General features: G+C 44.1%; 1 protein-coding gene across 13 annotated transcripts in view; it reads right to left on the bottom strand.

Annotated features, from left to right (window-relative positions):
- Positions 1 to 22144, bottom strand: part of GARRE1 (granule associated Rac and RHOG effector 1) — a 98994-nt gene that overhangs the window by 63429 nt on the left and 13421 nt on the right. For 6 of the 13 annotated variants that reach the window (XM_051846733.3, XM_051846738.3, XM_089319134.1 and 3 more), the window contains one exon: positions 9363 to 9416. The exons of 2 other annotated variants lie outside the window; for them this stretch is intronic. The gene's annotated coding sequence lies outside the window, so the exon portion shown is untranslated. Of the gene's footprint in view, positions 1 to 1506; positions 1635 to 9362; positions 9417 to 13842; positions 13951 to 22144 lie in introns of those variants that run through there. 5 more of the 13 variants (XM_051846736.3, XM_051846735.3, XM_070063223.2 and 2 more) reach the window with 4 other exon arrangements.

The raw sequence follows: 22144 nt of genomic DNA, 5'->3' as shown, positions 1-22144 counted from the left end.
AGATTTCTTAGACATGACACCTAAGGCACAAGCAAAACAGAAAAAAATGAACTTTATAAAAAGTAAAAATCTTGTGCATAAAAGAAGGTAGAGACAAACCACATTATGGACAAAAATATTTCAAAATCATATTTGATGTGTTAAGTATCTAGTATCCAAAATACATATTTATTCAAAAATAAAAGATGAATAGGAGCAGGCCTTTGGCCTAGCAGTCAAGACTACATCCCATAGAGGAATGACTGAGTTTGAACACCAGCTCCAGCTCCTGACTCCAGCTTCCCTCCAGCACAAACCCTAGAATACAGCTGTAGTCGCTCCAAGTAATTAAATTCCTGCTACCCACATGGGAGACTTGGGTTGTGTTCCTGATTCTTGGCTCCAGCCCAGGCCTGGCTCTGCCCAGCCCTGGCTATTGCAGGCTTTAGGAATGAATCAGCAGATAGGAATTCTCTGTCTCTCTTCCTCTCAAATACATAAATAAAAATAAACTTTAAAAAAGATGAAAAAGTCAATAAAAAGATAAGAAAAGCATGGATTACAAAAATCAAAATCATTAAAATGTCTACACCTAAAGCAATCTACAGATTCAATGCAATCTTTATCAAAATATCAATGACATTCTTTACAGATTAGAAAAGCAAATCCTAAAATTCAAATAGAATCACAAAAGATCTCCAATAGCCAAAGTGATTCTGATCAAGAAAAAATCAAGCTAGAGGTATCACAATACCTGATGTCAAAGCTTACTACTACAAATCTACAGAAATTAAAACAGCTTGGTACTGGCATAAGAACCAACACACAGATCAATGGAACAGAATAAAGAGCCCAGAAATTAATGCACATACATAGAGTCAACTGATTTCTGACAAAAGTGCTCAGACTATACAGCAGAGTAAGGATAATCTCTTCAACAAATGGCACTGGCAAAACTGGATATGTGTATATATATATATATATGAATGAAATATATATATATATGTGTGTATGAATGATATATATATATATGAATGAAATTGGATCCATACCTCTCATCAAATGCAAAAATCAACAAGATGGATCAAAGACCGAAATTTAAAAAAAAAAAAAAAAAAAGACCTGAGACTACTAGGTTACTGGAAAAAAACAGGGGAAACCTGCAGACACTGGCATAGGGGACGACTTCTTGGGACAAGAATCTCAAAGCACAGGCAACAAAAGCAAAGCTAAACAAATAGGACTACAGCAAATTCAGAAGATTTGCACAGCAAAGGAAATGATCAAGAGTGAGAGACATCCAACAGAACAGGAAAAAATATTTGTAAGCTTGGCCAGTGCTGCGGCTCACTAGGCTAATCCTCCACCTTGCGGCACCGGCACACCGGGTTCTAGTCCCGGTCGGGGCGCCGGATTCTGTCCCGGTTGCCCCTCTTCCAGGCCAGCTCTCTGCTGTGGCCAGGGAGTGCAGTGGAGGATGGCCCAAGTGCTTGGGCCCTGTACCCCATGGGAGACCAGGAGACGCACCTGGCTCCTGCCTTTGGATCAGCATGGTGCGCCGGCCGCGGTGCGTCGGCCGCGGCGGTCATTGGAGAGTGAACCAGTGGCAAAGGAAGACCTTTCTCTCTGTCTCTCTCTCTCACTGTCCACTCTGCCTGTCCAAAAAAAAAAAAAAATATATATATATATATATATATTTGTAAGCTACCTGACTAAAGATTAACATCCTAAATATATCAGTAACTTAAAAAACAACCAATCCAGTTAAGAAATGGACAAAGGACTTCAAAAGACAGTTCTCAAAAGAAGTACAAATGGCCAACAAATATATGAAAAAATGCTCACCCGTCACTAGCCATCAAGGAAATGCAAATCAAAACCACTATGAGGTACTACCTCATCCCAGTCAGAATGGACAAAACACGGAGAGTAACAAATGCTGGTGAGGATGTGGAGAAAGGGGAACACTTATACACTGTTGGTGGGAATGTGAATTAGTGCAGCTGTTGTGGAAAAGAGTGTGAAGATTTCTTTAAAAACTAGAAACATACATGCCATATGATCCAGCAATCCCACTGCTGAGTATATACCGAAAGACATAAATACATTATATCAAAGAGATACCTGCACCACTATGTTTAAAGCAGCACTGTTCACAATAGCCAAAATTTGTAATCAATCAAGGTATCTGTCGTCAGATAAATGGATAAAGAAAATGTGGTATACAATGAGGTTTCACCTCTCCCCAATTAGAATGGCTAGTATACAGAAATCAGCAAACAACAAATGCTAGTGAGGATGTGGGGCAAAAGGTACTCTGATCCACTGCTGCTGGGAATGTAAACTGGTGCAACCACTGTGGAATACACTATGGAGTTACCTCAGAAACCTGAATATAGACCTACCATATGACCCAGCCATTCCACTCTTGGGAATTTACCCAAATCAAAAGAGATCAATACATGAAAGAGAAATCTGTACCCTCATGTTCACTGCAACACAATTCACAATAGCTAAGATACGGAATCAACCCAGATGTCCATCAACTAGTGACTAGATAAAGAAATTATGGTATATATACACTATAGAGTACTACTTAGCTGAAAACTTGCTTTTTGCAAAAAGATGGTCACAACTGGAAACCATTATACTTTTGTGAAATAAGCCAGTCCCCAAAAGACAAATATATGTTTTCCCTGATCTGATACAACTAACAGAATACCTGGAAAGCAATGTATTCAAGCAAAACAGACATTTGGAGAATGGATGATTACTTATAGCCCTTGTCTCTTCCATTCAGGAATAATCTTTTATTTGGTTTTGCTTTATTTTGTTTTCTTTCTCTTCATACTATTTGTTGAACTCCTCTATTTAGAGCAGGGCTAACTATAAGATTACCAGGAAACTGATAATAGATCATTGTAAAAATTAAGAATGGAATCCAAGGGCAGGGGGGAGGGTTGGAACATGGGCAGGAGGGAGGGGAAGCCCCACTTTGTTCCTAAAGCTCTATATATAAAGCATATGAAACTGTATAACTTAAATAAAATTTTAAAAAAGCTAAAGAAGAGGCCGGCGCCATGGTTCACTTGGTTAATCCTCTGCCTGCAGCACTGGCATCCCATATGGGCGCTGGCTTCTAGTCCCGGTTGCTCCTCTTTCAGTCTAGCTCTCTGCTGTGGCCCAGGAAGGCAGTGGAGGATGGCCCAAGTGCTTGGGCCCCTGCACCGGCATGGGAGACCAGGAAGAAGCACCTGGCTCCTGGCTTCGGGTCAGCGCAGCGCCAGCCACAGCGGTCATTTGGGGGGTGAACCAACGGAAGGAAGATCTTTCTTACTGTCTCTCTCTCTCACTGTCTATAACTCTACCTATCAAATAAATTAAAAAAAAAAAGCTAAAGAAAAAGAAAATGTGGTATATATACACAATGGAATATTATTCAGCTATTTAAAAACCCCAAATTCTATTTGCAGCAAAATGGATACAACTGGAAGCCATCATGTTGAGTGAAATAAGCCATAGAAAAACAAATACTGCATAGAACTCTTATAAATGAGAGCTAAAATTAAAAAAGAAAACTGTGTGTATCAATATTGCTGCAAATACAGTTCACAAATTTTGCTTTATATCTTTGTCAAACCAATAATTAACAATGTTATACTACTATAGTTTTGAGGCCCAGCATTGTGGCATAACAGGTTAAGCCTCCACCTGCAAAACCAGCAGCCCACATGGGCACCAGTTTCAAGAACTGGCTGTTGCACTTCCAATCCAGCTCCTTGTTAATGTGCCTGGGAAACCAGCAGAAGATGGATCAAGTGCTTGGGCCCCTGCACCCACGTGGGAGACCTGGAAGAAGCTCTGGCGTCCTGGCTTTGGCCTGGCTCAGCCCTGGCCATTGCAGCCATCTGGGAAGTGAACCAGCAGATGGAAGGTCTCTTCTCCTCTTTGTAACTCAGCCTTTCAAATAAATAAAAAATAAATTTTTTTTAGGGGCCAGCACCGTGGCTCACTTGGTTAATCCTCTGCGTGCAGCGCCGGCATCCCATATGGGCACCGGTTCTAATCCCAGTTGCTCCTCTTCCAGTCCAGCTCTCTGCTGTGGCCCAGGAAGGCAGTGGGGGATGGCCCAAGTGCTTGGGCCCCTGCACCTGCATAGAAGACCAGGAGGAAGCACCTGGCTCCTGGCTTTGGATTGGCACAGTGCTGGCCGTAGCAGCCATTTGGGGAGTGAACCAACAGAAGGAAGACCTTCCTCTCTGTCTCTCTCTGTCTCACTAACTCTGTCAAATAATAATAAAAAAAAAAAAACTTAAAAAAAAAGAATATTATGCTACTATAGTTTTAATGATCTGTGATTACTTTAAAATTTCCTGTATATGCATGAAATGGTCAATTTCCCATTCAATTATTGTCAATAGCCTTTGTCTATATTTCCACTAACCTAGGGTCTTTTTGCATTTTACTTATCAAACTCCTTATTCAGTGTAGTATTAAGCCTTTCTAGAAAGTCCCTGCTACTCTGCTTTCAATCCAGCTCTCTGCTAATGTGCCTGGGAAAGCAGCAGAGGATGGTCCTTGGACCCCTGCCACATGGGAGATCCAGATGAAGCTACTGGTTCTTAGGCCAGTGCCGCGGCTCACTAGGCTAATCCTCCGCCTTGCGGCGCCGGCACACCGGGTTCTAGTCCCAGTCAGGGCACCGGATTCTGTCCCGGTTGCCCCTCTTCCAGGCCAGCTCTCTGCTGTGGCCAGGGAGTGCAGTGGAGGATGGCCCAAGTGCTTGGGCCCTGCATCCCATGGTAAACCAGGATAAGTACCTGGCTCCTGCCATCGGATCAGCGCGGTGCACCGGCCGCGGCGGCCATTGGAGGGTGAACCAACGGCAAAGGAAGACCTTTCTCTCTGTCTCTCTCTCTCACTGTCCACTCTGCCTGTCAAAAAAAAAAAAAAAAAAAAAAGAGAGAAAGAGAGAGAAAGAAGCTACTGGTTCTTGGCTTCAAACTGGCCCAGCCCCAGCCATGGCAGCCATTTGGGTAAACCAGTAGATGGACTCTCTCTCTAACTCTGCCTTTCAAATAAATACATAAATCTTCAAAACATTTTTAAAAAGAAATCTATATTCAAATGCTGCTATACAGAATCTGGAATATAAATGTTCAAAAAAGTCCTTAAAGATCATTTAATTTCAATCCTTCAATTTATAGATGAAGGAGAAAAATATCCCAGAATACTACTGAACATCTGGCTCTAAACTCATATTCTCAGGATCAAACTTGAGTACTATGATTCTCAGAATCCCAAAAATATAAATGTTCTGTTCTGAACTACCCAGACTGACAGATCAGGCTAAGCTGCAGGAACAAATCCTGAAGTGAGTGGCTTAACCTAATTTCTTTCTTTCTTGCTCATGTGAATTTCAATGTGGGTCTGGTGTCCCACTCTCCCCCTCTTTTTAAAAGACTTATTTGAAAGGCAGAGTGACAAAGAGGGAGAAGTGGGGAGGGGAGGAGAGAAAGAAAACAAAGAGATTTTTTATCCACTGGTTCACTCCCAAAATGGCTGCAATGGCCACAGCTGGGCCGGGCTAAAGCCAGGAGCCTGGAACTCCATTTGGGTCTCCCACGTGGGTGGCAGAGGCCTAGGCACTTGGACCAACTTCTGCTGCTTTCACTGGCACATTAGCAGGGAGCTGGATCAGCAGAGGAACAGCCAAGACTCAACCCAGTGCTCACATGGGATGCTGGTGTCACAGGTGGTGGCCCAACCCACTGTACCACAATGCTGGCCCTGGTGGCCCTTCTTAAATGTGCAGGGACATCACTGAACTTTTACCTTCCACTTACCCCAGCACAGAAAAAATAAAAAATATACCTACTCAATGACCCACTAAAATGACACACATCACTTCCCTGTGGCCAGAATTAGTCACATGATGCCAACTTAACTACAAGAAAGGTTGGGAAATTCAAAGGAACATATGGAACAAATTGTGCAAGCATCACAGTGGGTCACAGCTGTACACTCAGCCATGTGACACACAGTTCTGCACAGATGGCAAAGCAATTCTGCCTGCACACAGGGGAAGCTGCCTGTAGCGCGGCATTCTTGCAGTAGCTCTCCAAAGGCTGCTCCAGGACATGACTCTTTGGTGTCCATATATACAGACAAAGGGGGAATGCAAAGAAGGTGGCCAAGAAGGACAGCTCACTCATTCCTTTGAGAAGTTGATAGAACATTCCTTAGTCAAATGTACGTCCAAAACACCAAAATTCCCATTCAGTTATGGAACTGGAGCCCTAGGTGAAGAACCAATTGCCCTCCACACGCCCCACGTTTCCCTTTTCTCCTGAAGAAGGCTACCTAGAGATGGAAGCAACAGATAACTTCTTGAAAATGGAGTCTCACTTCCGGCACCTAATGTTGGTCTGGCAAGTAAGCAAGCAAGGTTAAGGCCAAGGTTAATGCTACAGCACTTAGTGGAACCACAGAGAAATACACATGGAACCCTTTGTACCTCATACGACCACAAGCAGAACTGAACTTCCAAGACCAAGGGCGCATCTGTGTTGTGGACTGAATGTTTACCAACAAAACTCATATGGTGAAATCTAATTTCCAATGTGCTGCAACTTGGAGCTGAGGCCTTTGGAAGGTAGTAAGGTCATAAGGATGTAGTCCTCATAAATGGGATTAGTGCCTGTGTAAGAAGAGACCAGGAAGCTAGCTCACTCTCTTTCTGCTATGTGAGCAGTCGCCAATCTGCAACCTGGAAGAAGGCCTTACCAGAACCTCAAAAACAACTGTACTCTTGAGAACTTTGAGAAATAAACTTCTGTTGTTTCTAAGTCACACAATCTATGGTACTTTGGTTCAGCAGTCTGAACCTATATGATAGTCAATCTGTCTGTAGGTCATAATAGTATACAAGGGAGTGCTTACACACTCATTAAGCATGTTAGTAAGAACGGAAACTCAGCAACTTTTTCACAGGATGCCTTGTTAACATTAATCTTATTAAAACTAGGGTAAAAAGAAACAACCAGTTCAGAAGCAGCCAACAATGACTTAAATTTCTTCTCTGGGGGCCACCACTGTGGTACAATGTGTTAAGCCACAGCTTGGGGCACGAGCATCCCATACTGGAGGGCTGGTGTAAGTCCTGGCTACTCCGCTTCTGATCCAGCTTTCTGCTAATGTGCCTGGAAAGGCAGCAGAAGATGGTCCAAGTACGTGGGCCACTGCACCCACCTGGGAGACCAGGCTGGAGTTCCTGGTTCTTAGTTTTGGCCTGATCCAATCCTAGCTTTTGTGGCCATTTGAGGAGTGAACCAGGAGATTAAAGATCTCTCTCTTTCTGTAATTCTGCCTCCCAAATAAATAAATAAATATTAAAAAAAATGAAAACTTGTTTTTACTTAACAGATCTAGTATATTTGTACCGATCTTTGCTGTAAAAAAACATGGAGGGGCCGGTGCCAGGTGCTGTGGTATAGCAGGTAAAGCCACTGCCTGCAGTGCCAGCATCCCACATGGGTGCCGGTTTGAGACCCAGCTGCCCCACTTCCAATCCAGCTCTCTGCTATGGCCTGGGAAAACAGTAGAAGATGGCCCAAATGCTTGGGCCATTGCACTTGCATGGAGACCTGCAAAAAGCTGCTGGCTCCTGGATTCAGATCAGCCCAGCTCTGACTGTTGCGGCCATTTGGGGAGTGAACTAGCAGATGGAAGATCTCTCTCTCTCTGCCTCTCTGTAACTCTGCCTTTCAAATAAATAAATTAATCTCTAAAAAAAAAAAAAAAAAGAAAAGAAAAAGAAAGAAATATGGACTGAAACACACAAGTTTATCATTTCACAGTGGGATTTTTGCCAAGACACAATATGTGGAGAGGTGGTAAAGCCTTTCCAAGGAACACTTCACAGCAGTGAGCAGACATCTCATAAAACACCGCTGGAAGTCAAGTCATGAGTACACAGAGGCCATCATATTATTTGCTCTAATGTATATAATTGAACAGTTCTTAAAAATAAAACATTTATGGGGGGGGGGGAAGCCATTGTAATCCATGAGTCGTACTTTGGAAATTTATATTCATTAAATAAAAGATAAAAAAATAAATAAATAAAACATTTAGGGAGACCAGGATAAGTACCTGGTTCCTGCCATCGGATCAGCGCGGTGCGCCGGTCACAGTGCGCCGGCCGCGCCAGCCATTGGAGGGTGAACCAACGGCAAAAGGAAGACCTTTCTCTCTGTCTCTCTGTCTCTCTCACTGTCCACTCTGTCAAAAAAAATAAATAAAATAAATAAATAAAAATTTAAAATACACACATGCACCTAGATAATCCCTTTTATTTATTTTTAAAATAATATTCTTACCAATGCTTTCTGAATATTTTTCAAATGCTTTTCCCCCACATTTATCTGTCTGAAGGGCTAAAATATGTTAAATCCATTTAAGGGCATTTCTTTCCCATATTTTCTTAAAAAGAATTTTCACTGGAAAAACATTCATCATTTATGAATCCACTATTCATGGTTGCATGGAAATAAATACTCATTGTGAGAAACCTCAGTAGTTAGTGCAGCCAAGAACTTGTAAGATTTAAGTAAAGTATTCATAAGTCTTAATGCTACTTAGAATTCTCAAACACACAGCAGAAAAAGACATTTTAATAGGTTAAGTTACTTCTTTTCAAACACCATAATAGTTTGCAAAAGTTGTTTTTTTGGTTTTGTTTGTTTGTTTGTTTGTTTTTTGACAGGAAGAGTTAGACAGTGAGAGAGAGACAGAGAGAAAGGTCTTCCTTTTGCCGTTGGTTCACTCCCCAAGTGGCCGCTATGGCTGGTGTGTTGCAGCTGGCGCGCTGCGCCAATCCGAAGCCAGGAGCTTCTTCCTGGTCTCCCATGGGATGTAGGGCCCAAGCACTTGGGCCATCCTCCACTGTACTCCTGGGCCACAGCAGAGAGCTGGCCTGGAAGAGGGGCCACCGGGACAGAATCCGGCGCCCCGACCGGGACTAGAACCCAGGGTGACGGCACTGCAGGCGCAGCATTGGCCACAAAAGTTCTCAACAGGTTAACACTTAACTCAGATCTGATCACATCATTTAAAACATTTATTTATTTCTATAAAATCATCAGCAACTTTTATTGCAAATAATTAAAAATATGCTTGAAATTAGATGAAAATAAAGTACAGGAAGGTTTTCTTCTACTTAACTGATAAGAAAACAAGAAACTGATAATAGGAAAATTGGTAAGTCATCCTGAGAAAATATCCTGAGGCACTTCTCTTTACAGAGACTGAATACCAAAGTAAGGAACAGTAGCCCTGGGATCTTGCTGGATGAGTGGTGAGATCCTGGCCCTGCCACTTACCAGCTACGTGTCCTTGAGCAAGTTCTTAACCTCCCTCTGCCTCAGTTTCATCATCTGTAAAATAGGAATAACAACAGTAACTACTGTTACTGAGTTAAATGAGTTCACATATAAAGCACTTAAAATAACGTCTGGCACATATTAAGCACTACACATTCCATGTTATCATCATGATGTCAACAAAACCCAAGAGACTCCAGGCTTTATTACCTCTGCTTGTTTGGAATAAAGGTACTAACAAGCAATAAAGGTAAAGTTCCGCAATCCCTGAAAGAAACAGAAAGCCACCTCTCCTAGGGCAGGACACCTAGGATCAAATGCTTCAATGAGTGAGGTCTAACTTCTACTCAAACATACTAAATAAAAGAAAAAGTTAATCCCCAAGTTAACTAAAATTTCTCATTTGATTAAAGAGTGCAAGCTATAATTTGTGAATCCAGGGAAGTATTTTTAAATGTTTATTTAAAAGGCAGAGAGAAAGAGAGAGATTGACTGACTGACTGATCTTTCAACTGCTGGTCCACTTCCAAAATGCCCACAACAGGCCATGCTGAAATCAGGAGCCCAGAACTTCATTTGAGTCTGCTACATGGATGGCACAGTCCAAGCACTTGAGCCATCATCTGCCGCCTCCTAGGATGCACTTGCAGGAAGCAGGATCAGAAGCAGAGGAGCCAGAACTCCAACAGGCACTCTGATATGGGATACGGGCAGCCTAAGTGGCAGCCCAACCCACTGTGCCACAATACCCAGCCCAGAGAACAATTTTAAATCCATTGCATTCATCAAGACAACTAAGAAAACAGATCGGCAAGCAGTCTTGTCAGCAATGGTATGCGCTGCTTCTGGCCTTTTGGCTGAGATCAAGTGTAGCAATGGTATGCCTCAAGGAGTTTCATCTCAACACAACAGGCTAAATAAATAGGTGGAAGCAATTATATCTCCATACTTTTCAAATCCTAAAGACATAACAGTAAAGATATTCACAAGGGAGTCACAGCTAACAGCAACGAGAAAGTTTAGAAGATGGAAAGAAAGTGGAGGAAACTATTACAGGACAGACCACAGCAGAGCTGGCTACTTCCTAGATCGAAAAGAAAGGAAAGAGGGCAGCACAGCAGACTCCTTCTTCCTAGAGGAGCTAGGCATTTATCCAAATGCCCAACTTCAAGTCAACAGGTACAGAAATCAAGAGTAGGAAATGGGCTAATCAGCCTGATCTAATCTGAACTTCCCACTCTTGATCACTGAATCCACCAACTCTCGTTAAGATCAGACTGTTCGGAAAACAGGAACCTCCTGCCAATTATCTACACACATAACCCATTCTTCATTGATAAGGATCACCAGACAATGAATGAAAACCAAGAGGACAAAACAAGGGTGAAAAGTAGATCAGCCCTCAGAAGAAACACATTTTATGATTAGAAATTTTGGCTGATACTATAAGAGAGATTAAAACAGTGTGGCCGGTGCCGCAGCTCACTAGGCTAATCCTCCGCCTTACAGCGCCGGCACACCAGGTTCTAGTCCCGGTCGGGGCGCCGGATTCTGTCCCGGTTGCCCCTCTTCCAGGCCAGCTCTCTGCTGTGGCCAGGGAGTGCAGTGGAGGATGGCCCAGGTGCTTGGGAGACCAGGAGAAGTACCTGGCTCCTGGCTCCTGCCATCGGATCAGCACGGTGCACCGGCCATGGCGGCCATTGGAGTGTGAACCAACGGCAAAAGAAGACCTTTCTCTCTGTCTCTCTCTCTCTCACTGTCCACTCTGCCTGTCAAAAAAATTAAAAAAAAAAAAAAAAGTGTATCCTTAATACAAAAGCAAACAAATGATAAAGAAAATAGAAACCAAGAAGGAATTCTTGAGATAGGCATGTGGCACAGCAGTTAAAAATCACTTCATGGGATGCCCACGTCCCATATCAGAGTGCCTGGTTCAAGTCCCAGCTACTCTACCTACAACCTAGCTTCCTGCTAAGCAGCAGCATGTGATGGTTCAAGTACTTGGGTTCTGGGCTCTTGGCTTTGGCCTAGCCCAGCACCAGTATTGCAGGCATTTGTGGAATGAACCACTGAATGGAAGATTCCTCTGTCTTCTCTGCCACTCTGCCTTTCAAATAAATAAAAATAAACAAAATATTAAACATAAAATAATGAGGTCATGAGACATTAAGAAATTCATTAGTTATCTAGCTCTGACAGTGTTAAGGTACTGAGTTACTATTCTAAAAATTAATGAGAGGAAACAAATCAGTCAATTATCCTGTCTTTCCAGTGTATACTATTTTTAGAATATATCACTTGGGAAAGTTCTTTATTAAAGAAAACTAGCAGGACTCGCACTGTGGTACAGTGAGTTAAGCCACTGCATATGGCATGCAGTGCCGGCATCTCATGTGAGCCTCAGTTCAAGTCCCGGCTGCTCCACTTTTTTTTTTTAAAGATTTTATTTATTTATTTGAGAGGCAGAGTTACAGACAGCAAGACGGAGAGATAGAGAGAAAGGTCTTCCTTCCATTGGTTCACTTCCTAAATGGCTGCGCCGATCCGAAGCCAGAAGCCAGGCACTTCTTCCTGGTCTCCCACATGGGTGCAGGGACCCAAGGACTTGGGCCATCTTCTACTGCTATCCCAGGACATAGCAGAGAGCTGGACTGGAAGTGGAGCAGCCAGGACTAGAATCGGCACCCATATGGGATGCTAGCACCACACATGGCGGGTTAACCTACTGCGCCATGGCACCGGTCCCCTGGGCTGCTCTACTTCTGATCCAGCTCCCTGCTGATAGCCTGGGAAGGCAGTGGAAGATGGCCCCTGCACCGAAGTTGGAGACCTGGCGTAGCCCTGGCTGTTGCAGCCATTTAGGGAATGAACCAACGGATGGAAAATCTGTCTCTCTTCTATCCTTATAAACTTGCCTTTCAAATAAATAAATATAATTTTTAAAAAGATAACTAGCTAATAAATATAGAAGAAATGCTAGGAAAACCAATGTTTTCCTACCCTAATGAAACAGTGGATCCAGTCAATTATCAATCATTGTCAAAATGAGTAGGTGAAAATTTGATGAGAAAATTTATGATGAAGGAATCAAGTAATACCTGAAGAGCCAGACATATCAGTATATACTTATATTTTAAAAACAAACAAACAAAAAAGATTTCTTTACTTGAAAGGCAGAGTTACAGAAATAGAAGAGAGACAGACAGAGACCTTCCATCTGCTGGTTTACTCCCCAAATGACTGCAAAGTTTGGGGCTGGGCCAAGCCGAAGTCAGGAGCTTCCTCTGGGTCTCCCATGTGGGTGCAGGGGCCCAAGGACTGCTTTCCCAGGCATATTAGCAGGGAACTGGATCAGAAGTAGAGCAGCCAGAACTTGAACCAGCACCCATTATGGGATGCCGGTACTGCAGACAGTGGCATAACCTCCTGCACCCCAGCACTGGTCCCATTATACTCCTATTATACTGATGAAGCACAAAGTATACAGTCCCGCTCATGGAATATTTTTGTCTAAAATACTAAAGCAAAATCTAATCAAGTCTCCATATCTAACTACTGATTTATGGGAAATGAAGGAGAAAATCTAAATTTCAAGTATTTTCTGTAGGTCTTTTCAAACTTATTGGTCATGAACTGTTCTAACAACTACTGACCATTTGGCCAAAGTGAATTATGATCTTCATAGACTTCTCAGAGCAATTTTTACCATGTCCTCATTTCATTTGTCTTGTTTTCTATCAACCTTTTTTCCTTTTCTGTATGTAGTTTATGAAGAATTTATAAGCAGAGATGTAAATTTCTCCCCATGGCCTGAACAGCCCTGACAATCTCTCCAGCCTCACTCAACTCCACCCATAGTGCTCATCTTCCAGTTCTTTCAGCACACCAAGCTCTGCACCCATGCTCTTGCCTCCCTCCTACTCATAGCACTCCTCCCTGTCATCCTTCAGCTCTCAAAACAGGTGTCTCACCCTCCAAGAAACTTTGCCTAGTCAACCTGTGTAAACAAAGGTCACCTCATTCCTACAGGGCTATCTTAATGACAACTTCCAATCAGCCTACCACTTTATTTGTGAATGTATACTTTACTAGTTGGCACATAAGTTCCTAAGAACAGCACTGGCTTGTTCACTGTTGGGTCCCCAGAATCAACAGCTGCGCTGTCAGACTCTGGAAATCTGACATGGATTAGTCACTGATTTGTTTTCAATGGTATTCTCTTCAAATCCAAGAAATGTGTTCCTGTGTTAAGCAACCTTTACACCTGAAAAGTGACTGGTCTATAGAAACCTGGCAATGGTTGCAATATTGGTGGTCTTAAGATACAAACATACTTCAGAGAGTTACTGGGGGATAGCAGGAATGGGAGGCTTTAGCCTAGTGGTTAAGACACTGCTTGGGAACCCAACATTCCACATCAGAGTGCCTGGGCTTGAGTCTCAACTCCACCTCCTGATTCCCTCTTCCTGCTAATGCATACCCTGGGAGGTAAGAGGTGATGTCTCAAGGAGTTGGGTCCTTGCCACTCATGTGGGTAACCTTGATTGAATTCCAGCCTCCTAGCTTTGGCCAGACCTGAAGCTTGCAGAAAAATAGAATTAAAAATGTTTATCTGGGGCCGGCACAGTGGGTTAAAGCCCCAGCCTAGAACACTGGCATCCCATATGCACGCCGGTTCAAGTCCCCGCTGCTCCAGCCGTTGTAGCCATTTGGGGGATGAACCAGCAGAGGGAGGACCTTTCTCTACATCTCTCCCTCTCAGTCTGTAACTCTACCTCTCAATTAAATAAGTAAAATCTTTTAAAAAAAGAAATACTTAAATAAGATAACTCCACTAAAACATAGGTATTTCAATGGTTGTCTAAATGTGTGTGTGGGAGCGGGAACAGGGTGGCAGATGGGGAACTGCTGATTGGTATAGAATTTCTTTTTAGAGTAAACATTCCAAAATTGACTGTGGTCATGGCTACATAATTCTATGAATATACTAAAAATCACTAAATTTTATATATATATATATATATATATATACACACACACACACTTTCAGAGGGTGAACTGTATGGAATGTGAATTATATTTCAATAAAACCACTTCACAAACAATTCCCTCCTCAGAGGGAAAAAAAAAAAACACAGAAAATGTTCTCTCCTCTCAACCCCACGACAATGTAATTCCGAGTATCTACCCTTGATAATGTGGAGACACTACAGGAAATTCTTTAGGCAGATTAGTGAAGTAATTGTCTATAAAGTTCAAAGCCCAACCACTTCCATGTTTTCAACTGGTTCAGACTGACACAAACCATATTTAGAAATGCACTGCAGAAAAATGCTTTGAAGAATTTTATTCTCAACATTCATAAATTTAAAATATCCATCTAGGCAAGAGAAATGCCAGAAAGACTCCATCCTTTATTCTGTCCCTCCAAAGAACTCGTTTTTTTATTCTCCTTATCTGCTGCCACATTAAAATGTGAAGCAGCTCTGTACACACTAATGTGAAAACACGCTTGTTCTTCTAGCTCTCCTCCTGCCTCTCTGCCTGCCCCTCTGAGCCACTCCTCTGACAGACCTCAACTGCTGGGGTTGCTCAGAGCTCTATGCTGTCAGCATGCCATCCCTGGGAGGACTCGGCAGCACATGTATTCCTCCTGTGCTCCAAATTCTAGCCCACATCTGTCTCCTGGTACCAGACTATTTTTCTGGACCCCTAAATCAAAGCCCCAAACCAAGCCCCTCAAGTCTTTCAGTGCTCCTTACTTGCCTTGGCAAATGGAATCACCAGGTGCCGACTTAAACAAGGCAGACACCTGGGGAGCTATCCTCTACTCCTTCTCTCCTTCACACTCTATGTCGTCTTTTATCCTTCCTGCCTTGCTGGTATCCCTCAAATCCTTTCCCTTCTATCATCACTGGCATACCAACACTCAAGCTGTCTTTACTGCTTATCTGAATTATTTAGATCTAGCAAATGCCTGGACTATCCCTCTGGCTGCTGTGTGACTGCTCTAGAACAATCATGTCACTCTCCTGCTTAAAATTCGCAACTGCTCTCCATTACTCTCCCCGATTTCTTAACCTCCCTTACCTTTCCCCAGCACCATCCACTTCTTGCATGTGTCATCTTCCCTCTCACCACCTGTCTATGTGCTCCACTCTGTCTGGAAAGCTCCCTGTGCTTATTCCCATTCCTACATGTCTGAGAAGTCACTTCCTCTAGGAAGCTACTTCTATTTATTTATTTATTTGAAAGGCAGAGTTAAAGAGAGAGAGACAGACACACATCAATCTTCCATGCGGCAGTTTACTCCTCAAATGGCCTCAATGACCGGAGGTAGGTCAGGCCGAAGCCAGGAGTTCAAAGCTTCTTCTGTGTTTCCACATGGGTACAGGGGCCCAGGGACTTGGGCCATCCTTGGCTGCTTTCCCAGGCAGACCAGCAGGGAGCTGAATCGGAAGCGGAGCGGCCAGGACTCAAACCAGCGACCATATGGGATGCCACCACTACAGGCCACAGTTTAATTTGCTGCGCCACAACACCAGCCCCGGAAACTACTTCTATAAAGACTGAACTAGAAGCCCTCCTTGTGCTACCCTAACACTATGTTTTTAGCCCCATTTTAGCATTCACTTTGCCATACAATAACTCACTGTATTACAACTACCAGTTTCCTCCATCTTTTCCTGCTACCTCTAACTCCCAGGATCACTGAACTCATTCAAAATACTCATGAATACTAAGTACGTTATAAATATTCAACAAATATCCATTGAATGACTAGTTTATCCTTGGTATGTATTTAATGGTTATTTCTGTACAAAAACCTTATAATCCACAGGAACAGTAGTTCGGTGCTAGAAGTAAGATTCTACTTTTAAAAAAAAGCTACTATGCCCGCACCACGGCTCACTAGGCTAATCCTCTTCCTGTGGCGCCAGTACTCCGGGTTCTAGTCCCGGTTGGGGCGCCGGTTCTGTCCCGGTTGCCCCTCTTCCAGGCCAGCTCTCTGCTGTGGCCCGGGAGGGCAGTGGAGGATGGCCCAAGTGCTTGGGCCCTGCACCCGCATGGGAGACCAGGAGAAGGCACCTGGCTCCTGGCTTCAGATCAACGCAGCAGCTGACTGTAGCGGCCATTTGGGGGGTGAACCAACAGAAGGAAGACCTTTCTCTCTCTCTCTCTCTAACTCCGCCTATCAAAAAAAAAAAAAAAAAAAAGCTACTGATTACAGGCCATTTTCACAAAAACATTCTTCAACAAAATGGGCCATTAAATATCTACAACACATCAAGCAACACACTTGGAGCTTTAGAAAGACCATCTTACTTAATCCTCACTAGACTCTATAATGAAGACAACTGCGATTATCTGAACTAAGTGCCGAGCCTGTGGTATGTACTTTACGTGTGCTGTGTAACTTCTCACAAAGACCCTGTCAGCAAAGTGAAACATCTGAAAGAGCATAAGTGAGTTCTCCAAATTCTTACCACCTGACTAAGGCAGTCATCACCAGCAGAGCTGGGTCCCTGGCCTGGTGGTCTGCCACCAAAAGCTGCTCTAGCAGAGCACTGCCGCCTCTGTGAAACACCGAGACCATGACGTTCAGCTCATGCTAATGAGACGCTCTTCCAAGACAGTCAAAGCTGCAGGCTTCTTGGAACTGACAGGAGCAATGAGAGAAAAGTGAGCTCTCCTTAGGAGACTATACTCCGTATCTATCACTGCTGACTGCCAATTGAATTTCCCAGCAAAGAGTGCCCTTCTAGAACTGGACCCATGAGACATCGCCGCCTCAGGCCCTTCACATTTTACATGGTCATCCTTCCACTCCCTGCTACTCCTGCTGTACTTACTGTCTTTTTGGTTACAGGCATTACTAACCCTGAGTCTAAAACATGTTATCTCAAATCATTCCTAACCTGTTCCCTCATTTTGCTACCCTGTGATTTCAATTCTGCCAATTCTTGTTGACCAAAGTGCCTGGTCTGAGGTAACAGCTCCATAAATCTTTTTTTTTTTGACAGGCAGAGTGGACAGTGAGAGAGAGAGACAGAGAGAAAGGTCTTCCTTTGCCGTTGGTTCACCACTGTGGTTCACCCTCCAGTGGCCGCCGCGGCCGGCGCACTGCGGCCGGCGCACCGCGCTGATCCGGTGGCAGGAGCCAGGAGCCAGGTGCTTTTCCTGGTTTCCCATGGGGTGCAGGGCCCAAGCACCTGGGCCATCCTCCACTGCACTCCCTGGCCACAGCAGAGAGCTGGCCTGGAAGAGGGGCAACCGGGACAGAATCCGGCGCCCCAACAGGGACTAGAACCCGGTGTGCCAGCGCCGCTAGGCGGAGGATTAGCCTAGTGAGCAGCGGCGCCGGCTTTTTTTTTTTTTTTTAAGATTTATTTATTTACTTGAAAGGCAGAGATACAGAGAGAGAAGGAGAGAGAGAGAGAGAGATCCTCCATCTGCTGGTTTACTCCCCAAATGGCCACAAGCAGGCAGGGATGGGCCAGGCCAAAGCCAGGATCCAGGCCTTCTTCTGGGTCTCCAACATGGGTGCGGGGACCCAAGGACTTGGGCCATCACCTGTTGCTTTTCCAGGTGCATTAGCAGGGAGCTGGGTTGGAAGTGAAGCAGCCAGGACTCAAACCGGAGCCCATATGGGATGCTTAAGCTTCTACGCCACAGCACAGCCCCTGCTCCATAAATCTTAGCTGTTGTTACCGTATACACCTTAAATGCCTCTCATTCTCTCCTTTGTACCAGTACTGTTCAACTTCCAAAGAACCAGCCTTCCAGAACAAGCAATTTCAAGGTACAGAACCTAACAGAAGTGTCTTCTAAGAGTCCCAAAAGCCAGCCTTGGAGACACTTAGGCCCCTACTCATTCAGTGAATGCACACAGAAGATACACCTGAGCCATGGTGGATGGAGAATAGTAAAATCTAATTTACTGGGGCCAGTGCTGTGGCATAGTGGGTGGAGCCACCACCTGCAGTGCTGGCATCGCATATGGACACCGGTTCGAGCCCCAGATGTTCCACTTCTGATCTGGCTCTCTGCTGTGGCCTGGGAATGCAGAGAAAGATAGCCCAGAAGCTCAGGCCCCCGCACCCACATGGGAGACTGGAAGGAAGCTCCTGGCTCCTGGCTTTGGATTGGTGCATTTGCCGAAGAGTTACTTCTGAGGAGACATTACAAACTTTCCTGGTAAATTAAGCTATAACAAGTCCATAAGATAGTAAGAGGTATGGCTGGTAAAGAGATGGGCAAATGCTAAATAAGCAGTTCAGAAAACAAATATATGGAGTTCAGAGGAAGGAGAGAGCCACAGAGAACGAGATCCTCCTTAAAGATCTCAGAACAGGCTGAGCCCTTCAAGTCCAATCCCAATCTGTAAATCAGCCACCCTCCCCCAAATGGTAACCAAAATCCACCTTCCCAGCCTTATCTGCAACAAGTTCCATCCCTTCAGTCTACTATTTGCTTCTGTTCACACCAGACAACATCTGGGCCACAATATCCTACCCCTATTGCCACCACTGGAAAACAGCCCTCATCTACTTCACAAAAGTTCTTTCAGTCCAGCAGCAATCCCTCTACCTTAGAAGGCTAAGGAGGACATGACATCATCTAATCCAAGCACAAAATCATGTTTCCTCCGATAACTCCTCCTGAAGAAAGCTGTGAAGACAGGGTAGACAATGCTTTAAGGGCCTAAGGCCTTGTCCTCTACCACCTACAATCAGTGCTTAGCAGTAGCCAGTCAGGAACCGCCTCATTTCCTGTGCAACTACAGTAAAAATAGGAAGTGGGGAAGGAAGTTCACAAAGCAGAAACAAAAGTGATTCCTGCCTAGCTTCCTGAACGCAAACCACTGAGCAGGGCGGGCATCACCAGAACATCAAAATGAAAGGCAGGTACAGAGAGCCAAGGCCAGAGGAAAGGAAGTGACACTTCTGGGTCCACCAAGCCCAGACTATTTCTGTGTCTGGGAGACTGCCCTGAAGAAAAACTGAACAAAACCAGACATTAAGTCTATTATACAGAAATGCCTTCTAAGGAAATAATTCTAAAACACTTTAATGTGAAGGCTCATGCAAAACTCCTGAAATATTAAAGTCCTATCAGAATAAAAACTATCAATGAAAAATGTTTAAGAAAGCCAAAATGAAGCTATTATTTTTTTTCTAATCAAGAAGTGGCTATTAAAACTGCTGTTAAAACAATTACTAAATAATTGATCAGCCAACAAAATCTGAAGCCCATGTTATCCTATACTGAGCTTTGAAAACTCAAGTAGGAAAAATCCTATTAGTAAAAATTCAACACTAAGAATCTACCACAATGGAGCTGCAGTGCCAGCATTCCATAGGAGAGCAGGTTTGAGTCCCAGCTGCTCTGCTTCCAATCCAGCTTCCTGTTAATGAGCCTGAGGAAGCAGTGGAGGATGGCCTGAGTGCTTGGGCTCCTGCCACCCACGCAGGAGACCTGGATAGAGTTCTGGGGTCCTGGCTTCAGATTGGCCCAGCCCTGGCTGCTGCCGCCATTTGAGGAGTGAATCAGCTAACAGAAAGTTGGTGTCTCTTTCTCTCCACCTTTCTTAACTCTGCTTTTCAAATAAATCTTTAAAAAAAAAAAAAAAAAAAAACACACACACACACACCCTGAAGTTTGTTTTTGTTACATGCAGTACACTGTTGAAAAAGCCCCATGCTATCATCTAATCTGAGAACACAGGAACAACAAACTCTCTGCTATCCTCTCACAACACATCTGTAACACCACATGCATGGGCAATTTCCCCTAAACATCAAGCAAGCAAGCAATTCTGCAGATTCTCCAGTGGAATTTAGCTGAGTGTCTTCTAATTTAGCCCAGTTCTGACACTACCAGCAAAGGGCATCAGATCCCACAGACTATCCTTCACTTGCCAATTGCAAGTCCATGGATTTTACCTGTGCTAACTGCTATAAATCAGGGTTCCCACAGCTCCCTCCCTCCTTGCATTTGATTAATTTGCTAGAGTGGCTCCCAGAACTCAGGGAAACACTTTACTTACATTTACCAGTTTCTTATAAAGGGTATTTCAAAGGACACATATGCCAATGCATGCAGGAAAAGGTTGTGGAGCTCCCATGTCTTCTCCAGTATCCAACCTCCAGTCAGCTCCCCATGTTCAACCCTCCAGACTCTCTCAACCCTGTCCTGATAGGTTTTTATGGAGGCCTCATTACACAGGCAGGATTAAATAAATCACTGGCCATTGGTGATCAATTTAACCTTCAGTACCTCTCCCCTTTCTAGAGGTTTCGAGGTGGGACTCAAAGTCCCAACCTTATTATCCTGTCTTTCTGGTGACCAGCCCCCAACCCTAAGCTACCCCGGCTTGTGACTCATAGCTAATGAGTTAATCAACTTATTAGCATACAAAAAGATATTTATTCCTTTGGTGATTTCTAGGATTTTAGAACTGCATGCCAGGAACCAGAAACAAAGACCAAATATGTATTTTGCAATATTACATCAAAAAAAATTTTTGCAACTTGCAAAAGAAGTTGGGCTGGTAAAAACTGCGTTAGAAAGGTAAACTTGGCCGGCGCCGCAGCTCAATAGGCTAATCCTCCACCTAGTGGCACCGGCACACCGGGTTCTAGTCCCGGTCAGGGCACCGGATTCTGTCCCGGTTGCCCCTCTTCCAGGCCAGCTCTCTGCTGTGGCCAGGGAAGGCAGTGGAGGATGGCCCAAGTGCTTGGGCCCTGCACCCCATGGGAGACCAGGAGAAGCACCTGGCTCCTGGCTTCAGATCGGTGCGGTGCGCCGGCCGCGGCAGCCATTGGAGGGTCAACCAACGGCAAAAAGAAAACCTTTCTCTCTGTCTCTGTCTCTCTCACTGTCCACCCTGTCTGTCAAAAAAAAAAAAAAAAAAAAAAAGAAAGAAAGGTAAACTTAAAATTCTATACTGAGGGGCCAGCATCATGGGTTAATCCTCAGCCTGCGGGGCCCGCATCCCATGTGGGCGCCAGTTCTAGTCCTGGCTGTTCCTCTTCCGGTCCAGCTCTCTGCTGTGGCCTAGGAGGGTGGTGGAGGATGGCCCAGGTTCTTGGGCCCCTGTGCCTGCGTGGGAGACCAGGGAGAGGCGCCTGGCTCCTGGCTGCGGATTGGCGCAGCTCTGGCCGTTGCGGCCATTTGGGGAGTGAACCAGCAGAGGGAGGACCTCTCTCTCTGTCTCTACCTCTCAAATAAAAAAATTTTTTTAAAAATTCTATACTGCTACTCATTCTTAGCAACTCTGGCCTGTGGGACCTATCCAAAATTAACATCAAATGAGGAAAAATACGTATCTAGAAACATATAAATGGATAAACCAAACTATAGTTTGGAAATTATTTTTCTTACTATGGAAAAATATTCTTTAGACAAATAATATTCAGTTTAAAGATCAATTCTGAAAATATAAGGCACTCATGAAAAATTTTATCAACATAACTACAGCCAACTCCTTCCTCCAGGCTGGAAACACTGTCTCCAGTACAGCAACTCCAGCAAGCTTCCCATCCCTCAAAAAGACCAGCAAGTCAGTCACAGATGGAAACCTGTTCTTCCCCACAAGCATTTCAGCAGGCCAAACATTTAGAAATAAAGAAATTCTAGCAGCCTCCTGACCATCTACCCCTGAAAGAGCCTGAGAACAGGATAACTCAACATACTCAAACATTTACTGAGGTCCTACTATGTGCACAGCACTTCTCCAGGCATTAGGGATGCAATGAAGAGACAGAGACATGATATAT

The sequence above is a fragment of the Oryctolagus cuniculus genome, chromosome 18 (genome assembly GCF_051225735.1).
Source record: "Oryctolagus cuniculus isolate XC-2025 breed Fujian yellow rabbit chromosome 18, ASM5122573v1, whole genome shotgun sequence".
NCBI classification, from domain to species: domain Eukaryota; kingdom Metazoa; phylum Chordata; class Mammalia; order Lagomorpha; family Leporidae; genus Oryctolagus; species Oryctolagus cuniculus.
Note: the sequence above shows the minus strand (reverse complement) of the source record. Positions and strands in the feature narration are given on the sequence as shown.